The sequence below is a fragment of the Chelonia mydas genome, chromosome 2, assembly GCF_015237465.2.
Source record: "Chelonia mydas isolate rCheMyd1 chromosome 2, rCheMyd1.pri.v2, whole genome shotgun sequence".
In the NCBI taxonomy this organism is placed as follows: domain Eukaryota; kingdom Metazoa; phylum Chordata; order Testudines; family Cheloniidae; genus Chelonia; species Chelonia mydas.
This window is the reverse complement of record NC_057850.1, coordinates 74,442,932-74,469,623: the sequence shown is the minus strand read 5'-3', so window position 1 is coordinate 74,469,623 and position 26,692 is coordinate 74,442,932. Positions and strand designations below refer to the sequence as shown.

The window sequence follows — 26,692 nt, the reverse complement described above, 5'->3', positions numbered from 1 at the left end:
GGCGACACTGGGAAGAAGGGTCCTACCACTTAGACCCTGAGAGCGTGTGGCCACCACCAGAGCAAGTGTCCAACCCACAGAATCCCTGCAGCACAGCCAGGGCCTGAGAAGGGGACCTGGGACTTACAAGGAACAGACTGTGAACTGCCCGGAAATCCCAGAGACACTGTTTGTGATGTTTCCTGCCACAGAGCGGGGTGATGTGTTTCCTTTAACCTTCCCATTTTTCCTTATTCTTTTTAAAATTAATGTTGATTAAATAACTTGCATTTGCTTTAACTTGTATGTAATGGTCAGTGTGTCAGAGAAGTGCTCAGTGCAGAGAGAGTACCCCGGAGTGGGGACACCTTAGCCCCTGTGCTAGCAGGGTTGGGGGTCGAGCCCCCCAGGAATCCTGGGCCCAGCCTTGTTGGGGTTATGAGGACTCTGCCAGACAGGAGAGTGGAAGGGGAGTCCTCAAGGGCAGGGAGGCTACAGGTTAAAGGAAGTGGGAACGAGGACTCAGATCCTTTCGCTAGCCCACTTCACCGGGGTAGTGCAGAAGCCAGGAAAGTTCCCCACAATAGCAGGTCTATTCCCCCACTTACATTTGTTGTAGTTTTCTTCTTTTACTTTCTTCCTGAACAAAAATGCACACCTTGCTTTCAGCTGCTCCTGTGTTAATCTTTGATTCTTTGTGGGCTGCCTACTCACAACCCCCCACAACCCTTACCCAAACAATATTCAACAAAGCCCCTCCAGCCATTCAGTCCAAAGCTGCTGAGTGGGTTCACATACCCATTTTGTCTTGTCTTAGGGAGGGATTTATGATGAACTTATTCTTACAATTATGTTAATTGACGTGTATGTTCATACCCGTCAATCTCAACATGGTTTGTGACCCATGCAGTCTCCAGTACTTTTCAGCGTAACATGTAGTTATGCAGATAGTACAGTAGCTCATTTCACCATTTTACAAGAGAGGAAATCGAGTAGTAAGGTCACAATAAATCACTGTCAAATCTGAAATTAGGTCATGAACACAGCGCCTCGTGTTACAGAGCTGTCCGTTCTTCCTCATGACCGGGGGGTCGCTACTTGTTCAAGCAGGGTCAGCTCAACTGTAGACATCCATCTACAAGATAGTTTGGAGCAGCCCTAGCCCTAGGGCCATCAGAAGCAGACTGGGAAACATTACCCTCCCATAGCCATGAACTGGGTTGAGGTCCTTTCCTTTCTTAAACCCCTTCCCAGCTCTACCCCAAAAATCATACGCACACCAAATACACCCATGGCCGGGGTGGACCTCTGGTCACAGCTTTCAGAGACACCAGAAACCAAATCTGGGTAACCGGACAGAGGTAGTGGGAATAGGATAGAGAACAACATGTGACCTTTTAGGAAGGCTCAGATGACAGGATTTTAAAATTGAAAGCAGTTGGCTTTCATTTTTGAGTATTTCACAAGGCAGAGGGCTAGGAATTTACCTGTTAAAAAAAGTCTTATGTTAGCCCTGACATTTCTAGGTCCCTCACTTCAGAGGAGCCTGCAGCCATGGACTTCAAGAGCCCGGCTTTGGCAGCCAGCTAAAAGTCAGTTGTAGCTAAAGTTTGCAACATATATTTTAATTGTGGTGACAAATGGTTCATACGTTGGACGCTTGTGGACTGCTATTCCTGTGCAAAAAATGGGTGAAGGTAAGAAACCTCTAAAAAGAGAATATTTAAATGAATGCTATAGAATCACATACAGATACATAGATTCCAAGGCCAGAAAGGACCACTGTGATCATCTAGTCGGACCTCCTATATAACTTAGGCCATGAAACTTCCCCAAAATAACTCCTAGAGCAGATCTGTTAGAAAAAAACTCCCAATCTTGAATCCATCAAGATCCTTGATAAATTGTTCCAATAGTTAATTACTCTCACTGTTAAAAATTGACACCTTATTTCCAGGTTGGAATAGGCGATATATCGGACACAAAGTTTAATTTAATCCTGGAAGAAAAAGGGGCGGGGGTGCGGGATGGCAGGAGGGAGAGAGAGAGAGACTTCCAAAGCTTCAGTAAGTCCTGTAAGCAACTTCAAATATCAGTAATATGTTATTTCCAGCTTCCGTGACTTGTATTTTATACTCCCCCACCCCCCCAAAAAATAAAAGTTTTCATATGAAGACCATGAAAGATTAAACTTTGAATGTAATTTAAAACTTGAAAGCTGTTAAAAAGTGATAATTTAGGCTAGATAAAAGCAAGAGCATTGACCTAGCATTTTTAATTATTCTAGGAATGATGATCTTCTGTATCGGACCCCATGTGTTGCAAGCAGCACAAAAACAAAAGTTGAAGCACTTAAATAGACCTTTACAATGAGATACTAGTAGTTTAAGCCTTAACATTTTAAGAATCTGGTGGGAAGTCTCCTTTGCATTCTAGAATTCAGATATTTTATTCCAGCATTTCCTTTTGTCCCACCTAGTTTCAAAACCATGCCTCAACAATTAACTGCCAAAATGCTCTCCCTGGACCCAGGCTAACATGTATGTTGCTAGTGTACAAAAAATATTGCAAGTGAAGAAAGTCATGTTGATTTCAAACTCAAATTAGAAACAAGAAAGAGAACACTGACTTTAGAAACAGAAGTGTAATAGAGTGTAAAGGACAGACCCTGGACTTCATAAGAATGCTACATTTTACAGAACCAAGCTATTTTAGTACAATAGTTATAAAGAACTGGAAAAAACCAAAACAATCTTTGTCCATTGCAATAAGACTAGAACGTTGAAGGGATAGTCACACTTTTCTGACAGGTATGATAGAACCTCCCAAATTAGAGACTTTCCCTTATGATTACTAGATTCCCTAGCTCCAGAATCCTCTTGGAATAATTGGCATCTGTTATATATTCTTCAGAGAAATGTACCTGAATTTCCTGTTCCCTGAACATTCCATGAAGATTTTTTTTTAAAGCTGTATTCCCATTACAACTGTTCCAAAGAATTAGTTCAATGTCCATCCCAGCATTTTGTTTTACTAACGACAGAAGTTTGATGGATATTGCTTTGGGTCAAAAGGCCCTGTAGATTCATTAAATGTCTAGCATGAATATTAGTGGCTGCACACACAATGTGCCTTCATACATTGCAAGGTATTTCCTTCACGCTCCTATACAGGCCCCTTTAGACAAGAAAAGATGGGATTACTATTTTTAACTGAGTTAGTTAAAATGTAGGCAGTAAACTGTACACAAAGTATCATTTTGATGACACCAGTAACTGCCCATGCAAGTTATCCATTTGAAAAGAAAAGGAAAGCATTTTTTAAAGAGATTCTGGAAGGATTTAATACTCTCATTATTTCATGTTAATCCATTTTTAAAGACAAGTTACCAAAACAACTTGATCAGTTTGATATGTATAAGAAAGTTGTTATTTCTACCAAGAGCTGTCAAGTACCACGTTGGTATCACTAAGTTAACATACTTTAATTATGAAGACCTAAAAGAAGTGATATTTGCAAATGAAGCAGTAACTGAACTTTTACCATGCCTACCCGTAACAGAAGTCTAGTTTCACAAACTTGATAGAGACACTGATGGACCATTCTTGAAATCAGTGAGTGTTTTGCCAGAGGAAGGAGTGCAGGATTAGGTTCTACATTTATTGCCCATTATGACTCCACAAGTTATGAACATAAAACAGATGTCAAGCAAACAGGAAAGCGTGGGACAAAATAGAGACTGTAAAAATGTGCCCCAAAATAAAATACATTGATCCTGAGACAGTAACAAACATTTTTGTAAAAGACAAAATGATGTGAGTCATTGTACTAGTTTGGCTTTTATTTTCTTACTAATGCATAACAGAACAATGTAGGCATATTTTGTGATTCCCCATAATTCTATTTGTGATTCTCCATGATTAGCCCGCCACAATTAAAGTACAGGGCACTACCAATTAAAAGATCTTTCGGGTCTCTTGTTAACTTGTAAGCTGCTGACAGTGTCTGCATAAAGCTTGTAAACCGCTCAATTGCTCTAAGTGATACTTTGTAATTTGATATTGACATTTTGTGACAACAACTGTTCTTAGAAATGACACAGAGACTCCCACCCTCTGTAGTTTTATCTGGCTTTACATATTAAAAAACAGTGAGTCTCAAATGAATTAGCAACACCACAAAAGTTAAAGAGACAGTAGAATAACTGTGATTAAGATAAAGAATGTATGTGAATGAATGATTGGTTCAGATGATAAATGAATGGTTGGGAAGGTGCCAGCCTAGGAATTCAGTATCGATCAGCCAAAGAATGCGCAGAGTGGAGACAACCAGAGGACCCCCCGCAGGGCAGACTGGAATCCACCCAACAGCCTCAAGGATGGGAGAACCAAAAAACAAGATAACATCTGGCAGCACAGAGCCGTCAGGAATGTGCCATCTGCTGACTGATTCAGCAACAGCATGATGAAGCAATTCCCACAGACTGGCATAGGAATAAATTCCTATAAAAATGGACTCTAGAAACTGAGAACTTCGAGTCTGGTTCTGCTGCCACCCTCCAGGAGCATTGGATGTGCTACTGACACAGACTCGGCTCCACTCTCGTATACAGGCTACCTGGCAAGTATTCTGTCACGGGCAACTGCTAGGCTGGTAACTATAACAACTAAGCAGAACTTGTGTGAATGAATGTATGAATGGATATGTGTATAAATAAGGTATAAGTAAGGAATAGTAGTGACATAGAATTGTGTGTTTTTACAAAAAATGTGGCATTTTGCCTTATCCCCATTACAAGATCTTGTTGGTCTTATTTTTATGATATAACATAATTGGTGGAGAATTGCGAAAGGGGGAATATTGGTAAAATACCTCAGTTATTGTAAACATTGGTGTGCACACTGCCAAGTGATTTGGCATAATATGATCGGGTTAACCAAACCTGCTGGCCTCCGGGAAGGTAGCAGGGGAAAGTGTATAATATAAGATTAAGCTACGATCACCGGGTCCCGATCCTATTGTTCACTGAAGTATCGGGACAACAAGGAGGTCCAAGAGCCAGGTTAAGCTACTTGCTGGAACAAGGAGTAGCAGGATCAGGGAATCTAGGCTGTGTCACTCGCTGAGTAAAGATCAGGAGTGACAAAGAAGCCACTCACTGAGTAAAGTTCAGGGGTAACGGGGGAAATTAAAGATTTGTTAGGATGTTGAGGAAAAGACAGGGAAAATCAGTTACAGAAGGAGGAATGGAACTGGAAGGAGCTCCAACCTCACCTGTCATTAAAGAAATTATACCTTTCAAACAAGTCCTTCAAAAATACGGGCATAGTCTGTGGACTGAACAAGCCCTTGTAGATGTCTGTACTATTTCAGATCTAGAGGATAGATTGGCTCAATACATCCTCATGTACAAACCTTCTAGCACCGTCAAACGAGACGCGGCAGCAATTTGGCTATTATGGGAGACATGTAATGACAGTTACTTCCGCTTAGCTACCTGCAAAGAAAATAACATCTCTCTGCACGAAAAGCTAACCCAATTAGAAAAAGGGATAGAAAATTGGAAAGTAATGGCAATAAACTCACAAAGTCGGATGGAAATGATAAAGGAAGCACTGCAGGAATGCAAAGGTGAAGAAAGATTCCTGACAGAACAAGTTACCGCACTTAAAGAATTAGAAAGCGAAAAACAAACCCTAATTAAAGAAAATCAGATCCTACAAGGGATGGTTAAAAAGTTAACATTGGAACAAAGCAGAACCCCCGCAAACCACAATCGCTGCGAATCCATTATTAAGCAGCTAAAACTAAAATTGGGCTTCACTACCCGCCAAATAGCGGCCATTAGTTCAGGAGAATGGGACCCTGCCAACCTTAAACTGAAATCAGATTGGGAAGAAGCAGCCTGGGACCCCCAGGAAATTTGGGAAGGAGACATTTGGGATGACCTAAAGGAAAGTCCTACAGCCCTGGTGGCCACTTCAGAACGGCGCACCGTAACTGCCCCCAGAGCAGACGCCAAGGGCGGGGGTAACGAACAAATTACAACTATCTTGGTGTCAGCAGCTGACTTAAAGGCAATTGCTGACCACCTAGGAACACTGAGTAGAGAATCCTTCTTTCGGTGGTGTACCGATGCCTTCCTACTAGCCAGGAGAGAAAAATTAACTACTACAGAAATTTACCGGCTTTTAAGATTACGTGTGGCACCAGAAATAAGAGCGACTCTGGACCGCATTTAAGTAGATGAAGCTGCCAACGAATTATCCTTAATGGCAATCTTCGGGGAACAAATGGGGGAGAAATTTTATAGCCCAAGCTGTAGCTTCCACCCAGGGTCCCAATGAGGACCCGGAAAACTACCTCACCCGATGAGCATTAATGCAGGTAATGTCCGGTCTAGTAACAGTGACTGGCATTACCAATCTGTACACATTACCATTCCCCATCTCATCCCTGAGAGATTGTGTCGTGTCACTACTACCGTATTATTCAGGGAAACTCGCTGTTTGGCAGGATGGGCACCCCGCTACCCTAGAAGAATTAAGGAGGATGGTGCAACAAATCACCATGCATGCGGGGCCAAAACCTAATATAAAAAAGGAAAAAGTCGCATATGTGGCAGCCATGGAGCAAACAATTACTTATTCAAATGCGAGCGGAACAAAGGGAGTTGTAGGACCCTGTGGAGGCTACTCAAGGGGGAGGTCCCAAGGTTGGGGAAACTATCAGCCAAGAAGGAAATTGAATCCAGAATTACCCAAAACTAAAACAACCAAGGGAAGTAACCAGCCTCAGGGATGTTCTGATAAGCCCGGTTCAGATATGCGCTGTATGACATGGAGATTGTTAATGCAGTTGGGGGGAGATTGGGAAAAATGGGACAGGGCTCCCATGACTGATATCGTGAGGGAACTCCTAAGGCTGCAAAGCTATCAAAGGAATGTATTGGGGATAACTACCCCGAGCGTCCCTCTAATGGATTTGCCTCCTCCCCTGGCAGAGGACCAAGAATACTTCAAGGGAAGCCTGCTGAACGTAGAATCTCCACCTGGCATAGGAGCACAGCAGTGGAGATTCATAGGAAAGTTGACCTGGGATCCAGGAGGGAGACCCCACATATACGTTCAGCAAGGTAATCAAGCTCCTACCCTAGCCCTGATTGACACCGGAGCCTCAGTCTCCCTGATTAGAGCAACCCCCCGCACTGGCAAAAAGGGGCAGGAAGTGATCCTGCAATCATTTCAGGGGAAACCCAGCATAGGACAAGAATGGTTATAAGTCCCTTTCACGGTATAAGGTTTTCCCTTCTCGGTACAATGCTTTAACACAACCGGGAATTTAGTCCAAACAAAATATACGACTAATGATGTAATTCTGGGAACAGACTGGCTGTTTAAACATAACATCATAATTGACTTACCCCGGAGTGCCCTATGGAGTCTGGAAACCCTCTCCCCTTTTCTACCAACAGAAAGCCAAAACAACATTGTTGCCAAAAGAGGAAACCAACTGATCGCAGCCCTCGCCACCGAACAGAAAGAGGAGTGGCGTGCGAAGTTTCCCACGGTCTGGACCCAGAAGAGGACAGATTGCGGTAAAATCAATGCTTGTGTCTGTAACCCTTCTGCCAGGACAAGTTGATAGCAGCAAGGGCCAGGTTCAGTACACAGGGGTTCCCTCTCATCAAAGCAAATGCAAAACTGGCTCGAGCCCCCACCCAGTGACCTGGGAAAATCTTACACACCCCCTGGGCGCCTCAAAGAGGCAATACTTCCCCTCTCGCAAGCACAGAGTCTCGGTGTAGCAGAGAATCTTTAATAACATGAGGTAAACGACATCAGCATTAATTTGGGGAAACACCACAACTAGTGTTCATTAACCAAACCATGACCAAAGACCCACCCCAGCAAATTGGCCCACATCCTTTCCCTCGGGTTCTTGAGTCCCAGAACCCAAACGTCTCTTGAGTCCAGCAATCCACAAATCACCCAAAGTTCAAAAGCCCAGCCCCAGAGTTCAAAAGTTCATCTGCAGAGTGTTACTCCCCAGTCTGGCTAAAATGTGCCTATGTGTGGAAGAGGTAAGGGGCACCTTACGTGTCCTGAAGCTGACTGCCCCACAGGGCTCTGCTCTGCTCCGCTGTCTCACGAACGGCTCCGCTCCACCACGACCGGCTCCGCTCTGCACAGCTCGCCGTCTCACGAACAGCTCCGCTCTGCACAGCTCACCTCGCCGTCTCACGAACACTCCGCCAACCTATCCACGAACAGCACCGCTGCACTCTGGTTCTTCCGGCTCCCCACTACTTGACACAGTGCTCAGTGATTTCAGCTCATAGTAGTGGGAGCCTTAGTGCTGGTGCACCATAAGGCCAAAGTGAATTCAGCACAGTACCTGTAGCAAGACTCTTAATAGACCCAAAATTAGCTCTGACATTCCACAGTGGAGAGAGACAGAGGTGCAATTGGTGTTTCAGGCCCTCACAAAGGGGCCCACACCACCAGGTACAAATACCTGTCTCAAGCCTCTCTCCATTCACAGAGTTTTGGAACCCACGTCCCTTGCTTAGCGAGTGCTACTTAGTTGATGGTGAGTCCCTCCATCATAACAAAAGGCCAAATACAGTTCCAAGCACAGTTCCCATAATCAGGGTAATAACAATTTATTCTTCCCGCCCCAATAACAGAGACACTGGGGATCCCACAACAGCCAGAGTGCCTATTTGGGCAGCTATGGCCTCATTCTAGGCGGGGTGGGTGTGCCTATGCAAATGAGATCAGCCCCTGAAGTTCTTTTCCACAACTTGCCACACCTCACCACCAGATGTCAGGGTGGAGCTCATCCTGACTCTGCTTACATGTCAAAATTATAGGTGAACTGGTGCAACCCCAGAAACAGTACCAGTACCCCAAGGAAGCTGAAGCACAATTGGTCCAGATCATCAAGAACCTGGAAGAACAGGATGTTATCAGGAAAACGAACTCTCTCTTCAACTCCCCCATATAGTCAGTCATGAAGGCACACGGGCAATCCTGGCAACTGACTATTGATTACAGAAGGATCAACAAAGGAAGCATACCCATGGCCCCCATCGTGGCAGATATGACACAAGTTATCCAAAAGGTACAAGCCACCTCCAGGTACTTTTCAGTTATAGATCTGGCTAACTGTTTCTTTGCAATACCATTACACCCTGATTCACAGGATTGGTTTGCCTTCACCATAAGGGATCAACAATACACTTTTCAGCATTTGCCCCAAGGATTCCAAGACTCTCCGGCTATTGCCCACAGACATGTGGTAGATATGTTGGACCGGTTAAGTCCGTCAGATCGACCACTCATCTTTTCCTATGTGGATGATATTTTGGTTTTCGGAGAACTCGAGACTCAGGTACAAAAACTTACAGAGGACGTCCTTGCACTAATCCAGGACACCGAATTCAAGGTAAGCCTGAAAAAAGCACAATTAGTGCAAACCCAGGTTGTTTACCTAGGTATTATCATTGGCCGGGAGGGAAGGCAGGTAGATCAAAGGAAGGTAAGGGCACTAATTGAAACGCCAGCCCTACCGATGTACACTCATTAAGGGTTTTGTTGGGAGGATTCAACTTTTTACAGCCCCATATCTATAAATATGCAGAGATCACCCTTCCTTTATGGAAACTGCTGAAGAAAAAGACACATTGGGAATGGGGTCCGGACCAGGATACTGCTTTAAAGACCCTGAAACAAAAAGCCCGAACCGCCCCTGCTTTACGCTTCCCGGACGAATCTAAACCATTTGTCATCCGGTTAGCAGCTAATGAAGTGACCATGGCGGCCACTCTCCTATAACAAAATGAAAATCAGAAATTGGTACCTGTGATATACGAATCTAAGAAATTGCAGGGAGCCGAACTAAACTTTGACACTCGCGAACGTGAGTGCCTGACAGCTGTATGGGCAGTTCAGTCCTTTGAGCCACTTACCAGTGCCCCGATTACTATACAAAGCACACACACGCCTCTGAAATACATCCTATCTGGGAAATTAATAGGAGGCAGGATGTCCAACACCTGGATGGCACAATGGACTCTAACCCTGGTAAACAGGGGAGTCCGGGCTGACACAGTATCCAAACCGGACATGATGTCTCATGCTCTTATCAAAATGGGGACAAGGCATGAATGTCCGGTAGTCACACTAGAACAGAGAATCGCACAAGCCCAAGCGCCTCCCCTTGAAGAATTAGATACCATGGGTTGGGAGAGACATATTTGGTTCACCGACGGCAGTTCCATGGTGGTTCACGGTAAAAAGAGAATCAGATATGCAGCCAGAAACTTAGAAGAAGAGGTGCTAAAGGGGTATTTGCATCACAGCTCAACACAACTATTGCATGCCGAACTCCATGCAATATACCAAGTCTTAAAACAGTATGAAACAGAGAACTGCCCTAAGACTGTATACATCTATGCTGACAGCAACTATTGTGTAAACAGAGTGCAATATTGGATGTTTGATTGGCAAAGGAATGATTGGAAAGCTGCGGACGGTAAAGAAATAGCATATGTAGATGAATGGAAATGGATTTATGCCTGGGTTACCTCTCATCCCGACCAGTTAAAAATCAAACATGTAAAGGCACATGGGAAAGGCTCGGCAGTTGAAACCGTATGGAATAACCGTGCCAACGCTATAGCCAGAGATTATGAAGGGATAGCAGCGGTAACCCGAAGACAGGAACAGAAAGTATTAGAATCAGTCCACATCCTAGGAAGAATTGAAAGGCAGGAACTGGTGATTATAGCTCACTAGTTCATGCATGAAGGAGTGGAAGGGACGCTGGGAAGGTTAAAGCAAGTGACAGAATGGAGGGGGATGAGAGATGATGTAGAAACATGGGTCAGGAATTGTGTACAGTGCGCCAAAAATAAAGCTCGACCCGCCACACCAGCCCCAAATGCTCCATCAGAGAGGGCTGGGTCCCTGGCATAGAATCCAAATTGACTTCATTGACAAATTGTCAAGGAGTAGAGAAGGAAGGGTCAAAGCTTTCCCCACCAGGAACAATAGCGCTCGCACTGCTGCTAAAAAGCTGTTCTCTGAAGTAGTTTGCAGACATGGGACTCCTGAAATTATTGATTCAGACAACAGAGGGTCATTTGTGGGAGACATATTTACCCTAATGCTTAAAGCCTTGGGGGTGTCACACAAACTCCATGTCTCATACAGACCCCAGTCTTCAGGACAAGTGGAAAGAATGAACCGCACCATTAAAGAAGCCCTCAGAAAAGTTGTAGATCATACCGGTAAAAACTGGCCTGAAAAGCTGCCACTAATACTGGCAGCCATCCGCAGCAGTAACAGGCTAAAAACTAAAATCCAGCCATACCAGATCCTCTTTGGACAGGCAGTGAGGCTGGTCATTAACTCCAAGCAAGCAGCAGATACAGAGACAAACAATCCGCTTGGAACTCATGAGCATTGGCAGTGGTTAAAACAGTTACAGGAAGATAAAGCCACCCTACAGCATAGGGTGAGCCAAGCCATTGAGCTCATGCATAAAAAGATGGATCAAAAGAAAATTGGGGACTCCCTACTATGGGAGCCAGGGGATCAGGTAATGTATTTAAAGTTGGACAAAAGGGATCACACACTGGAGTCAAAGTGGGCCGGTCCCTACTCCATAGTTGATCACCTCAGCCCTCTCATTTACCGCATAAACAAAAATGACAAATTAAAGTGGGTTCACGTTTCACAAATCAATTAATTCTGTTCCACTGTAATTATATTTTCAGACACAACACCCCAACAACAATTGCGAACCGGGAGCTGTGAACGTGGTGTGTTTTTATTTCTGCAGGATTGTTGGGCACGGAATACTGCTGCTTAGACCGCCAGTTAAAAAGAGAGGCAGAACAATGCTTCGGATGAAATGGAAAACAGAACTGCAGCAGGCATGTCAGTTCTTGGTCTGGATCAAAGCATTCGCCCTAATCACGGTGGTAAAGACACAACCTAACCCCAAAGGAAAAATACACCCAGGCACATCCATACCCATCCATAACAACGATATCCATGCTCCAGGATACCTGGGACAAGGTGAAACAATTCTCACTGCCTTACTGATACATAACAACTCACAAACAGACAACGTACCAGGGACCCCAGTACAACAACCAGATATACATTTAAGATGGGTTGATTTTAATACTAATCTTACACTAACACCTTTAGGGGAAACTCAGGTATATGTTGGGGAAGGGGAACTGGGGCTACAAGCAAATATTTCAGTCCCCGCAGGAAAGGAACAACATTGGATGGTGGGGGTACGAACAGAAGGGTATGTGGGAGATACCGCCATGCTTTCTGACTACCCCTCACTCCCTTATGCATGGGATGAATTCGTAAAATCAGGGACCCTTGTAACAGTAATCGTAGTATACTGCCTGAGTCACACACATGCAATACCATTCCCTGATGGGTGTGACTGGAAATGGGAGAAAGAACATGTGTTTATAAGAAACACCCCGTTACATATGGTGAAACCTGCCTTATTTAAGTTCCAAACTACTCCAGTGAAAGTCTTGGTGAGCCCCCTTCTGGTAGAAGTAAAAATTGACGTGGATTGGACACGATTAAATGTCTCAAGAGTAAAGCCCAAGTGTATGCCCTTTTATCCGATGAAGTGAGCTGTAGCTCATGAAAGCTTATGCTCAGATAAATTTGTTAGTCTCTAAGGTGCCACAAGTCCTCCTTTTCTTTTTGCAGATACAGACTAACACGGCTGCTACTCTGAAACCTCTCCCTACACTGTTAGCCTGGATGAGGATGCACAAATTGTCCCTCCCAGATATGCCTCACCCCAGAACTAAAAGAGATATTATGGATACCATGCTGGGTGGGTTTGGAGCGGGAGCGGAACTTGCCAACTCAGTGGATTTGGAAACTATTAAGAACAAATTAAGCTCCCTGGCTCGACTGCAGGACAGCCTGATACAAAAACAAATACAAGCCAATGTAGAATTGGTCTGGATAACCTAAAAGCCAGATGGAACCTTTGACAGTGGGTTAATACTACCACATGGCTTATGCATAAGAAAAATTTAGAAATAGGAAACTACATGGCCATAGCTATGGGATGCACTGAAATGCAGATACTTGCCCTAGCTATTTTGGAACATGAAATGTTCTGGGTAATATCAGAAAATATTAAGGTTTTGATGCATTTGTTAAAACAAAAAGAGATAATTGTTTGACACTTATCAATATGAATGGATGCAATACGTTATGCAATAAGATATAACAACACTAGCATGAGGAGAAGGAGGGGGACAATAAAAATAACTCATCAATGCACTATTAACTCTACATACTCTTACTATTAATAAGATGTTGATGTCTCCTCTAATGCGTGTCCCATTGTTGAGAACTTTCTCATTACTTCCAAGTAGCATACACAAAATGGCTTTTTTAATATACTCATGGCCACAAATGCTTGGTGCTAAAGACTTGCTTAAATGGTCAAAGGTATCCTGTTTAAGAAACAGGAAACACTTAAATTGCATATTATCAACATTAGAATGGAATCTCATTATCCATTAGCCTCTGTTAGTGCAATTTGTAATATACTTTAGTTTGAGCTTTGCAGAATTGCCTGATCTTTGCCACACCATCAGCTGAGAATGTGGTGCTATTTCTTTGCTCATCAGTTTTGATATTATTAGCCAGCCTTATTGTGCTAGATATTTTTTACCCAGATGCAAAGAAAATTACGTAAATTAACTATTAAACAAATACTGGAATGAAGACTATTGTCTTCATGACACAAGAGCCGCTTGGGAAAAAAGAGGGCAAAGAATCAAATTCTTGGTTTTAAAATGGTTATTAGATTTATCCTTTTTACTATGCCTTAATGAAGGAAATCCTCCCCTAAAAAGAGGATTTAATGAAGTCTCAACATCAGAATAGCATAGTTTTCCAGCATTTGGGATTTTTCTCTCCCCTCTTCCTCCCTGCCATCCTCCCATTCTCCCCACCTCAAAAATAATCTGATTAAGCCATGTTTTCCATGCTGTAAGAGGTACCCAACTACAGAATGGATTTTTGAGTTTTGGGAGAGGATTTCTACTTGAGGGAAATGAAAGAGAATGACAAGCAGGTTTTTTATTTGTTTTCAAAGAGGCTTGCCCTTAGTCATGTACAGCTGACCAAAGAACTCTTTTAAGCTATGCTGCAAATCAGAAGAAATATTTTGAAAACAAGCTGCATTTCTGGACCATAAAAGCAATGGAACACACCTTGATTTGTGGCCGCTAAAGTTATCCCTCTTTAATTTGATCTCTTTATTCTATAAACTACTTCTGAGAAAAGAATATATAAGAAAGTTACGTTTAAAAAGGTGTAATGAGAAAATGCTTCCTGCCAAGTTATCCAAATGAAATATAAATAAAGTTGTTGTTCATGCAGAGCACAGACCTAAACTTGACTGCAAAGGGTTGGTATATTTCTTTAGAATTGTTGGAATGGAGGAAAAAAAAGGTTTTCTATTTCACAGTTAAAACGACTTAAACTGAGCACAAATTACCTCCTACCTAAATGTGCCAGAGGTGAGGTTTCCTTTCTTGGATGGGAGGCAGTAATATTTCCCACTACCTGAACTCTGTCTCCAGGTTTACATATGTTCACCAGATCGTTATAAGTAGTAATATCCACAGAGTGAGGAAGCTGACCAGCTGGTGCTTTTTCAGGCATTCCAGAGGACTGGAAAAGGGCAAATATAGTGCCCATCTATAAAAAGGGGACTAAGGACAACCCAGGGAATTACAGTCAGTCAGCTTAACTTCAGTATCTGGAAAGATAATGGAGCACATAATTAAGCAGTCAATTTGCAAACTTCTAAAAGACAGTCAGCATGGATTTGTCAAGAACAAATTGCGTCAAACCAACCTGATAGCTTTCTTTGACAGGATAACAGGCCTTTTGGATGGGGGGAAGTGGTAGATACGGTATATCGTGACTTTAGTGAGGCTTTTGATACTGTTTCGCATGATCTTCTCCTAAAGAAACTAGGGAAATACAACCTAGATGGAGCTACTTTAATGTGGGTGCATAACTGGCTGGAAAACTGTTCCCAGAGAGTAGTTATTAGTGGTTCACAGTCAAACTGGAAGGGCATAACGAGTGAGGTCCTGCAGGGAGCAGTTCTGGGTCCAGTTCAGTTCAATATCTTCATCAGTGATTTAGATAATGGCATAGAGAGTACATTTAAAAAGTTTGCAGATGATACCAAGCTGGGAGGGGTTGAAAGTGATTTGGAGGATAGGATTAAAATTCCAAATGAGCTGGACAAATTAGAGAAATGGTCTGAAATAAATAGGATGAAATTCAGTAAGGACAAATGCAAAGTACTCCACTTAGGAAGGAGCAATTAGTTGCACACATACAAAATGGGAAAGGACTGCCTAGGAAGGAGTACTGCAGAAAGGGATCTGGGGGTCATAGTTGATGAGAGGATAAATATGAGTCAGCACTGTAACACTGTTGCAAAAAAAAGCAGACATCATTCTGGGATGTATAAGCAGGAGTATTGTAAGCAAGACACGAGAATTAATTCTTCCACTCTACTCTGCACTGATTAGACCTAAACTAAAGTATTGTGTCCAGTTCCGGGCACCACATTTCAGGAAAGATGTGGACAATTGGAGAAAGTCCATAGAAAAGCAACAAAAATGATTAAATGTCTAGAAAACATGATCTCTGAGGATAGGACTAGAAGCAATGGGCTTAAATTGCAGGAAGAGCAGTTTAAGTTGTACATTAGGAAAAACTTCCTACCTGTTAAGGCGATTAAGCCCTGGAACAAATACCCTAGGTTGGCTGTGGAATCTCCGTCACTGGAGATTTTTAAGAGCCGGTTAGGCAAACATGTATCAGGGAAGGTCTAGATAATACTTAGTCCTTCCATAAGAGCAAGGGATTGGACTAAATCAGCAGTTCTCAACCAAAGGTCCGGGGTCCCCTGGGTGGCCGCGAGCAGGTTTCAGGGGGTTCGCCAAAATATACAGGAGAGCCGGTCTGGGCATTAGACTCACTGGGGCCCAGGGCAGAACGCTGAAGCCTGATCCTGCCTCCTGGGGCTGAAGCCGAAGCCCAAGCAACGTAACTTTGCGGGCCCCCTGTGGCGTGGGACCCCACGCAATTGCCCTGCTTGCTGCCCCCTAATGCTGGCCCTGGCTTTTAATCTATTGTATATGCAGAAAACCAGTTGTTGTGGGCCGTGGAGTTTTATAGCATGGGAGACGGGGGCTCAGAAAGAAAATGGTTGAGAACCCCTGGACTAGACGACCTCTTGAGGTCCCTGCCAGCCCTATGATTCTATTATTTCCTGCATACTGATAACTTGCTGATCCCTGCAGATGAATAACCCATACTCTGTTTCTAAAGAATTATTTTCTTCATCTGTGAAAGGTGGACATTGTACTAGGTATCGTCATCGATGGCATGCTATGCTATTAGTTTTTAATTAAAATTTTTACAACACACTTTATGTTTGTTGCATGTGCTGTGTTTGAGAGTTGTGAGATCAGTATATCTTCTTTCAAGTGTCTTTTTTTATAGCAGTACACCAATAAACACTTTGTATAACTTTAGGTGTCATCAAGAAGTCTAGTTAGTGAAGTCATACGCTGGCTTTGTTTTAGCAGTAATTATAGACGTCAATCACAGAAGTAACAATACTTGAAATCATGTTTACAAGAAATCATTTATTTTAATATTTTTATTAATATAAGATGATCTTCTGTGGTTTATATACCCAACACTAAGTTGTTATACACCTAAGTCATTCCCTACATAAAGTTAAAAATCTCATTCATTCATTTTTAAGAGGGCCATTTCAATTTGTAGTTTCAATTTGGAGAGACATGGTCAACCAAATATATTTAGATCTGATTTTGAGAGCATTTTTATGACTTCTTCCATCTGTGCCCCTCCCTGCCCCCCCCCCCAAAAAAAAAGATAATTTAGCTACTTAATATGATCACCCTTTGCAGAAATTTTAAACTGAATGTTCCCTTCCTAGGTATGCAACATCTTTGCACTTTTCCACCCAGGAGAACAAGGTGGAAGGAGGAGCATCATTGTCATAGTTACAGCACATAATGGTACAAGTAGGACGAGAATCACTTTGCTAAGTTATTTGAATAAGAACTAAGGTTACACCAGCCACATGTGTACATGACAGGATTCATTCCCTCCCATCTCCACCCTACAACGCAAGGTGCTCCACAAACACACCCATTTCCACATGAGCTTACAGTCAAGGATTCCCATCCAAGGAATCCATGCTGGTAGACTCTTACAGTAGCACGGAGCCGCACTCAAATCAGTTTCGAGAGTAACAGCCGTGTTAGTCTGTATTCGCAAAAAGAAAAGGAGTACTTGTGGCACCTTAGAGACTAACCAATTTATTTGAGCATAAGCTTTCGTGAGCTACAGCTCACTTCATCGGATGCATACTGTGGAAAGTGTAGAAGATCTTTTTATACACACAAAGCATGAAAAAATACTTCCCCCCACCCTACTCTCCTGCTGGTAATAGCTTATCTAAAGTGATCACTCTCCTTACAATGTGTATGATAATCAAGTTGGGCCATTTCCAGCACAAATCCAGGTTTTCTCACCCCCCCCCCCCCCACAAACCCACTCTCCTGCTGGTAATAGCTTATCTAAAGTGACCACTCTCCTTACAATGTGTATGATAATCAAGGTGGGCCATTTCCAGCACAAATCCAGGGTTTCACACAAGTAGAGGGGCCTGCCTATACAGGTGTGATTATAGAATCAGGACCTAAGATGACAAGTGACACAGAAAGGGTGGGAGGAGAGGGCTATATTTTTATATATACACCCCTTTCAAGCAGGCAGGGAAATAAAGCCTAATCAAAGGTACATAAACGTTCAAAATAATTACATTTGATCACAAATCCTTCCACCCAGACCAAGCTACCAAGGAAATGAGCTGACAGGATATGAGGAGAGACATGATTTGCTCCAAAGTTTCCTTCTAATCCAACACTGAACTCTTTGGACTTTTTTGGAATAGGTTGCATCAATGGAAGCGACAAAATCTTTTAATGCTTTTCAGAGAGCAATCAGCAATGCATCAATCAACCAGCTGCAATATAAAATAATTAAACCAGGGAAAGCTGCTACAGTAATCTTACTTTAAAATCCTGAAAACCTTTACATTTTGGGGTCTGATGGCACTGGCTAAAGCCAAACACGTTGGTACAGGGACAGAAACTACACAGTCGTCTTAACATAGCGCAACTAAATATACCTCTTCCATTTCCTGAACAGCAACAGCTTAACTTTATGAGGACTTCTTGTTGTTGTAGCAGATCACAAGAAAACAAGCCTAAACCCAAATTCATTTAACTCCTAGGAAAATTGTATTGGAACCCTGGTCTCTAGTGGCTAGCCAGTCACCCTCTACCTTTATATATGAAAATATAGAAAAGAAATTGAGCTTTTAACAGAATTTATCTTACTAAACAGAATTAAATCCAAGTGAAGATCACAAAGGGACACAGTTAAAACAATTGCATTCAAGAAATCCTTACCTGTGCAACTAGACTTTGATTTTAAAGAAACCCTTACCATTTTAATCTAGGCTACTTTTCACATTTGTTTACCTTTTCCACTTCACTCTGCTTGGACAGAGCATATACATTAACCAGTTTCACTTCCTGTTTATAGGTCAGTTTCATTTTCCTATCACCACATAGAAGCACAGTATTACGTTAATGTTTTCACTATTGCAGGAGAAATGTTTAAATCCTATTAACCCTGTATGTTGATTTTTAAAAAGAGGCCACGGACAATATTTTTACTTGTGCTCAATCTTGTAAAATCTTATTTAACAAAATCAAAATATGTGGGCCTAGCCATCTTTTCAGCACCCCTTTAATAATGTGTCAATTTTACAGAGTACTCCTTCACATTCATTTGAAACATGTAATGATCAGTTTTAAACATTACATAAATAGTAAAGCTGTCTCATTGTGGAATACAGCTACGTATAAATACCTCCCAAATATTTACAATGTATTTAAAAAGAGGATGAGTTGAGTTATAACCAACCCTAAAAAAAGGTCAGATAATTCCATTACTATAACTAGAAACGTGTTTAAGAACTCAACTTCCAAGGGTTAACACAGACCGATAAATAATAGCTCGTACACAAAGCATGTCATTGGAGCAGAGCTCCATGGGAAGGACTTTTTGTAATTTATGGGGAGTCTCATTTTCCTGACTGAAATGATATTTATCACTAAGAATTCCTGTATGGTTCCAGATTGTTTGATTTCCATGGGAGTTTTGTCTGAGTAATGGGTATAGGATCCAGCCCACTGAGGCAAATATCACAAAACAGAGTCGGGGAGACCTTGATCCATTAAGAAAGAGGACAAGTTAGCAATGAGTATTTCATACTACATATTCAGAGGCCTTAAGCCAGAATCTTTTTGTTTCCTTGTAGGTCTTTCTAACTATACAGAGCAGAACGCACAAGTATAAAAGGAGTATGATGGTGTTCTGCAGGCTACTGCATTACAGGGGTTCTCAAACTTTTTGATGGGATCCTCTTTGAAAATATTTCAGGCTGTTATGACCAGTGGTGAGCTGGAGCCGGTTCGCACCGGTTCATGCAAACCAGTTGTTAAATTTAGAAGCCGGTTTAGAACTGGTTGTTAAAGGGTTGGGCAAACTCTGGTCTGCAGGACCATCCTGTCCGGCCCGCCTGAGCTCCTGGCTGGGGAGACTCCCCTTGAGAATCCCTTTTTACTCATCCGGCTGCGCCCCAGGTCTTCAGCGGCACTTCGGCGGCGGGTCCCCCAGTGCCGCCGAAGACCCAGAGCGAGTGAAGGACGTGTCTCCGAAGTGCTGCCAAAGACCCGGAGCGACTGAAGGAACCGGTTCTTCAGATTTTGGCAGCTCATCACTGGTTATGACCCCCCCAACTCCATTCCACCCTTACTTCTGTGCTGCTCCTGGTAGCAGCATTGCCTTCAGTGCTGGGTGCCCGGCCAGCAGCTGCTGCTTCCCTCTCTGCCGTCAGAGCTGAGCAGCTGGATAGTGGTGGCTGCTGGCCGGGCACCCTGCTCTGAGGGCAGCGCAGAAGTAAGGGTAGCAATACCACGACCCCCATACAATAGGGTCCCCCTTTTGGGTTGGGACCTCCCAGTTTGAGAAATGTGGCTTTAGTTTCAAGCACCTTCAGCCATGACATAAATACAAGCCTACTGTTAGAATTTAGAAAAATTTCTTTATTAACAAAATATTACTACAGGAAGAAATGGTGTCGCGTATGCAATATGTTCTTATTCCACTTTTTGGGTGGTGTACCTTTAAATGCAGGGACAACTATCATTGTGGGCCTTTGATTTTTAGCATCCACAAATCCAGCTAAACTCCATAGGAGCTGCTTTGTTCATCTGAAAAGCACGTCTTTTGTGTTTCGTGCATAGTGTTACTGAGAGGGTCTTTGCATGCTCTCTTTTATTTAGCCTTTACTTCTGTTCTTCCTCAATTCGATTGAGAATAAGTCATTCACACAATTACATAGTTGATCTTTGTGTGTGGAAAACATGACTCTAGAAAGTTTCATGACCAACAATGAGGTTGCAACTTCAAGAATAAGAACTGTTGGCTTGGATAAAATAATTCTTTTACTTACCACTTTGTCCGTTCCTCATATTTCCAATTAAGATAATTTATCCTGACAATTAGGTGATGTTGATTTTTACCAGTCCCATTTCTGACTTTGCCATGGTAGATCCCTTGGTCTTCCTGAAAATTAATACATTTAAGTAATTGAAAGAAACAAGGGTCCACTAGAACACAAGCCATTTTATCTGATAAAAGTTAAAAAAAATCAGATCTCAGCTGTTTTCATTTCAACAGGACAGCCACCATCACACAAGTAACTCTTTTTTGTACTACTGCAAAGGGAAGAGGCCACCAACTCTAAACAAAGTTGTATACACCACACGGCTAGTTAGCAGCTTAGGGTGACTTATTCTGAACCAGGGAAAGAAACACTTCAATGCAGCAGAGACAGGTTTGTTCCCCCCACAAACCAATGTTTCCCCTTGGAGCAGGGGAAGGTGAAGAGGGTTAATTTTACATGCTTAGATGTGGGTACACTCAAAAAACAGGGAAACTGAATGCTCAGCCCCATAGTTTCAGAGCTTATCTCTATCCAGACCGTCAGAATAATGCTCAGCAGCAGTAAAGGACTTTGCAAATAGCTGTGTGTGCAGTGTTATATGTAAGTGATTGACTGACCCTGGGAAACACGCCAGGTACCAGTAGCCACATCCACACACCCACACCCTGCCCAAGCAGAGGACTGGGGCAAATGGCTCTGCAGGCCCAGTCCCCAGAAAACCCATAAGGGGCACAGACAGCGGGAGTGAAGAAACAAGGCTGGCTCTGGCTAGCAAACGCCAAGCGCTGGTCCGCGAGCAGCTGCTGCTCTTGTATCCAGACGCCTAGTAGGGAGATGTCTCTTTGAGATGCATAGAGTAGGAGGGCGCAGAAATGAGTTGTGTCTGGGCCATTGTTGGTAGGCAGATGCACAATAAGCACTCCACACCCAGAAGTTTCTGGAATTGGGTGTGATAGTTTCGGGTATGCTCAATAGGTTCCCTGTAGCTGGACTCCGTTGAGGGCAAGCAGTCAAGGCAGCGGTATCACAAAAGGCCATGTGCCTGTGTGGGCTGGAAGAAGCTGATGCACAGGAGCAGAAAGCAGGCTGGTTTCCCCTAACAGGGCAGCACTTTGCATCAGGATTTTTTTTTTTTTTAAACTTATCTACTTAATCTGAGTGGTTGGTTAATTTGTAAGCTGCCTAACTGAGTGATTCCAGCCAGGCGGAAGAGTCTGCCTGGATTCCAGCTGGAGATTTCTACAAGCAAGTGGAGGGAAGCTGTTGTTGCAGTGTTTTTGACTGTGTAGAAAGACTGTAGCTGACACTCAGATGAACTCAGCCTCAGGGAACTCCGTGTGACTTCTCACAGTGTTTCTGTGGAGATTTAATTTGTTTTCTTTATGTTTACGTACAACTGTGAAGATACTGTCTGCGGATTAGAAAGCTGCTATGTTATGTTATAAAAATTTAGTTTTACAATGATGACGATGTTCCTTTACCATGATAAGATTTTATAAAGTTGGTACGTAAGAATTAAGTTCATTCCTTTTGTTCTTTTGGAGGTGGCTGTGGGGAGGTTGACCCTGTGCCATTCTTGCTGAAAATCCTCAGTGACTGAATTCTGGGTCCATGTGCTTTTCTGTGGGAGTTGGGCTTTTTTAGGCACTGGAGAAGGGCAGTGAAGTAAATTCTAGCCTGCCCGAAGGTGACACCCTTTTTCCCCAGAAAGACTCACTCCCAGCAAATGCTACATCATCATCCAGAAAGGCCAGGTAGCAGCACTGAGCCTCTCACAGCTCCTGCTCCTCCAGCCATGCCAGAGACTCCAGCCCTCTCAGCCAGCAAGGGCCACCATGCCAGCCATAGGCCTACACCTTTAGTGAGCAGCACCTGGCCCTCACCCTCACTCACCCTCTGCGCAAGACAGACCCTCAGCTGTGGCTCCTGGGAGGGGAGTACATGGCCCCTGCTGTTAGCTATCCCCCATAGAGCAGGTACTCCCCGGGTGCTCACTGGCCATTGAGAGGGGCCCCAAATGCAAGACACCCGGGCTCTAGCCCGGTGTGGGGCAGGGTGGTTTCTGACATGACAAGTGTCTTGGTGCCAAAAAGGGTGTCATGACAAGTGTCTTGGTGGGAAAAAGGGTGTCACCTTCGGGCGGGCTAGAATTTACTTCACTGCCCTTCTCCAGTGCCTAAAAAAGCCCAACTCCCACAGAAAAGTGTCTTGGTGCCCAGCAAGTCTCTGCAGCCAGCTCTGTGCCACAGCCCTGCTCAAGGCGCCCCCCGGCACCGCTAGCCCTGTGCTCAGAGAGTGGCAGGAACTGAGGGGAGTTTCCAGGACAGGGGCAGCAATCCATGCAGTTCACCTGGGAGTGGAGTCCTCACTAAGTGCCAAGGCTTGGACTCCCTGTGCCACCCCTCGTACTGTGAGCTCAGCACCAGAGCAGTTCCCATGGGAGGTAAGTCAGTCAGCCTGCCAGGGCGAGGGGCCCGGGGACCCAGCACACAAGGTGGCAAATCACACAGGCTTTCTCCCCTGGGAAAAGACAGAAATATCTTTTTAGCTAGGCTTACCCACCTGTTTCCCCGGGGCGCTGCTCCAGTGCTCCCAGTCACACGGCTGCCCCTGACAGCCCACAGAGGGCTCTGCTGTTCACATCCTCACCATGAGCCACCCTTGGAACACAGCAATAATTGACAGCTCTCATTCCTGGCTCACAATCTATAAACAGAGCTCTCCGCGTGCTGTTGGTGTTCCTCCTGGTTTAAAAGGGTCAGTTCGTTTACAGAGTGCAAATGCAGGCACACATGAGCTGGAAGATGTATTGGTTATACCAAAAGAGTATAAAATATGAAAACTAAACATTTGAAGGGACCACGTAATTTAAAAAAATACCATTTGCTTTAGCCTCTAATGGATGCATACCTATTCCAGCAGGATTTTCTTGGGAGTAGTGATTTAACACAATGATGAATTGGGGCTTGCTGACCCAGCAGGCCAAGTAAAGCAGGCCAAGGAGACTGAAAAAGAAAAGCAGTGTTAAGTCTTTCCTATAATAATAATTATTATATATTTATTTGTATTATAGTAGCAGCCCTTGGCTCTGAGATTGTGCTAGGCCCTGTACAAATATACAGGTTTCAGAGGGGTAGCCCTGTTAGTCTGTATCAGCAAAAATAACAAGGAGTCCTTGTGGCACCTTAGAGACTAACACATTGCATGGAGTGGAAAATACAGTAGGCAGGTATAAAAATACAGCACATGAAAAGATGGGAGTTGCCTTACCAAGTGGGGTGGGGGGCAGTGCTAATGAGATCAGTTCAGTCAGGGTGGAAGTGGCCCATTCCCAACAGTAGACAAGAAAGGGTGAATATCAACAGAGGGAAAATTAATTTTTGTAGTGCTAGCAAGGCCAATTCAATTAGGGTGGATATGGCCCACTCTCAACGGTTGATAAGAAGGTGTGAGTATCAACAGAGGAGACCCTGGGAGACAGGCCAGTCCTCACTTACAGACAGTCCCCCAACCTGAAGCAAATACTCACCAGCAACTACACACCACACAACAGAAACACGAACCCAGGAACCAAACCCTGCAACAAACCCCATTGCCAACTCTGTCCACATATCTATTCAAGGGACATCATCATAGGAGCTAACCACAACAGCCACACCATCAGGGGCTCGTTCACCTGCACATCTACCAATGTGATATGTCATCATGTGCCAGCAATGCCCCTCTGCCGTGTACATTGGCCAAACCAGACAATCTACGCAAAAGAATAAATGGACACTAATCAGACATCAAGAATTGTAACATTCAAAAACTAGTAGGACAGTAGTTCTCAACTGTGGTCCACCGCTTGTGCAGGGAAAGCCCCTAGCTCGCTGGGCTGGTTTGTTTACCTGTTGCGTCCGCAGGTTTGGCCGATCGCAGCTCCAACTGGCCGCGATTCGCCGCTCCAGACCAATGGAGGCTGCGGGAAGGGCGGCCAGCAAGTCCCTTGGCCTGCGCCACTTTCTGCAGCCCCCCATTGGCCTGGAGCAGTGAACCGTGGCCAGTGGGAGCTGCGATCAGCAAACCTGTGGACGTGGCAGGTAAACAAACTGGCCCAGCGTGCCAGGGGCTTTCCCTGAACAAGTGGTGGACCACAGTTGAGAACCACTGCAGTAGGAGAACACTTCAATCTCCCTGGACACTTAACAACAGACTTAAAAGTGGCCATTCTTCAACAAAAAACATCAAAAACAGACTTCTACTAGAAACTGCAGAACTGGAATTAATTTGCAAACTTGACACCATCAAATTAGGCCTGAATAAAGACTGGGAATGGCTAGGTCACTACAAAAAATAATTTTCCCTGTGTTGATACTCACACCTTCTTGTCAACTGTTGGGAATGGGCCACATCCACCCTGATTGAATTGGCCTCGTTAGCATTGACCCCCCACTTGGGAAGGCAACTCCCATCTTTTCATGTGCTGTATTTTTATACCCACTGTATTTTCCAATCCATGCATCTGATGAAGTGGGTTATAGCCCACGAAAGCCTATGCCCAAATAAATCTGTTAGTCTCTAAGGTGCCTCAAGGATTCCTCAGTGTTTTTACAAATACACAGTGAGAGAAAGACCTTGCTCCAGACAAGTTTGCAATCTAAATAGACAAGACAAAGGTGTGGAGAAGAAACTGAAGTGAAGACACAGGCGGACATGGGAAAGAAAACCCAGGGCTCCTAAATCTCAGCCTAACTCTCTAGTTGCTGGGCCACTTGGGCTTCCCAAGTTGTCTTCTTGGCTGAGATAGTGTCAGCATTCAGCGTACTGCTGAAGTAAATCACATTTACAATTTGTATTTGCACGTCCCCTTCTACAAGCTGTTCATTAGGCTTTAGAAGCATACTGAACGTAAGTAGGAAGCAGAGAGGGTGTGTTTATTTTTTCTTGGCAGATGCATAGAAGGATGCAAATGCTTAGCTGAACTATATATATTTCTGTGTTGCAGTCTTTGGTGCATGCCATGTACTTGCAGCATATTATAAAAGGTAAGTTGGTTATATGAGTTGCAAATTAGGCATAAAGTGTTCTAATGATTGACTTTAAGATACACTTTAGCTAGTTCCAATTATGAATAAATGCTCTATAAGTTATTTAAAGATACACTGTCAGTATCGAGGCCACAAGTTTTACCTGCTTACCTGGCCTGTTTTTCACTACATGGTTTTTGTTAATATCGACAACACATTTTGTAACATTAAATATAAAACTTATTCACACTCAGTTCTCCAAGGAAATACAGCTGCCTCCCAACACAAGCTGTGTTAGCGATTTAACCATCAAACACTATTCCTCACCAGAAAGCACATGGGCTTTCAGAGCAGTGTGCCAGCCTGGTGATGTCACCACAGGCGTGGACAGGCACTAGGAAGTAAAAACAATGTTACCACTCAACCACAGTGGCTAGAAGCAGCCTACCTGCACAATGCAGATTGCCAGACTGGATTTGCACACAGGTTTCATTGTGATGTGTCCAATTTCTCATTAGTTACATAGGATAGCAGATAAATAGTTTACTAAGCCACATAAGTCTGAATTTGAGTAACTTCAAAACTTAGTTTATTTTAGCTATCTAGGTGGGGTTTTTTTGTTTCTTTGTTTTAACTCTGAGCCCATCACTCTTATATTTGAACAGTTGAGGTTTAGTCTGGCCCATTAGAGAGAGAGAACAACCAGACAAGAAGTTCAGATCTGGAGTAGAATCTACACTTCCACAGATTCCAGAGCTCTTTGGATCCAGGGTACTGATATGAGCCAATCTCTAGGAGAGTATATTATATAAACAGATAAAGTTTTGTCAGCAAAGGGGAAATAGCTTAGTTACAGATTTCATACTTTCTAGAAATGAGTAAAATGAAATACTGCCAAGCAAGGTCTGAAAACACTATTGATTTTCATCTTGCGAATCTGTCACTTGTTTCCTACCATATGCCATTTAAATTGGAGACTAATT

General features: G+C 43.5%; 1 pseudogene; it reads right to left on the bottom strand.

The window, feature by feature from the left end:
* Positions 1-12,420: 12,420 nt before the first annotated feature.
* Positions 12,421-26,202, bottom strand: LOC102938467 (annotated as a pseudogene).
* Between the last annotated feature and the right edge of the window lie 490 nt (positions 26,203-26,692).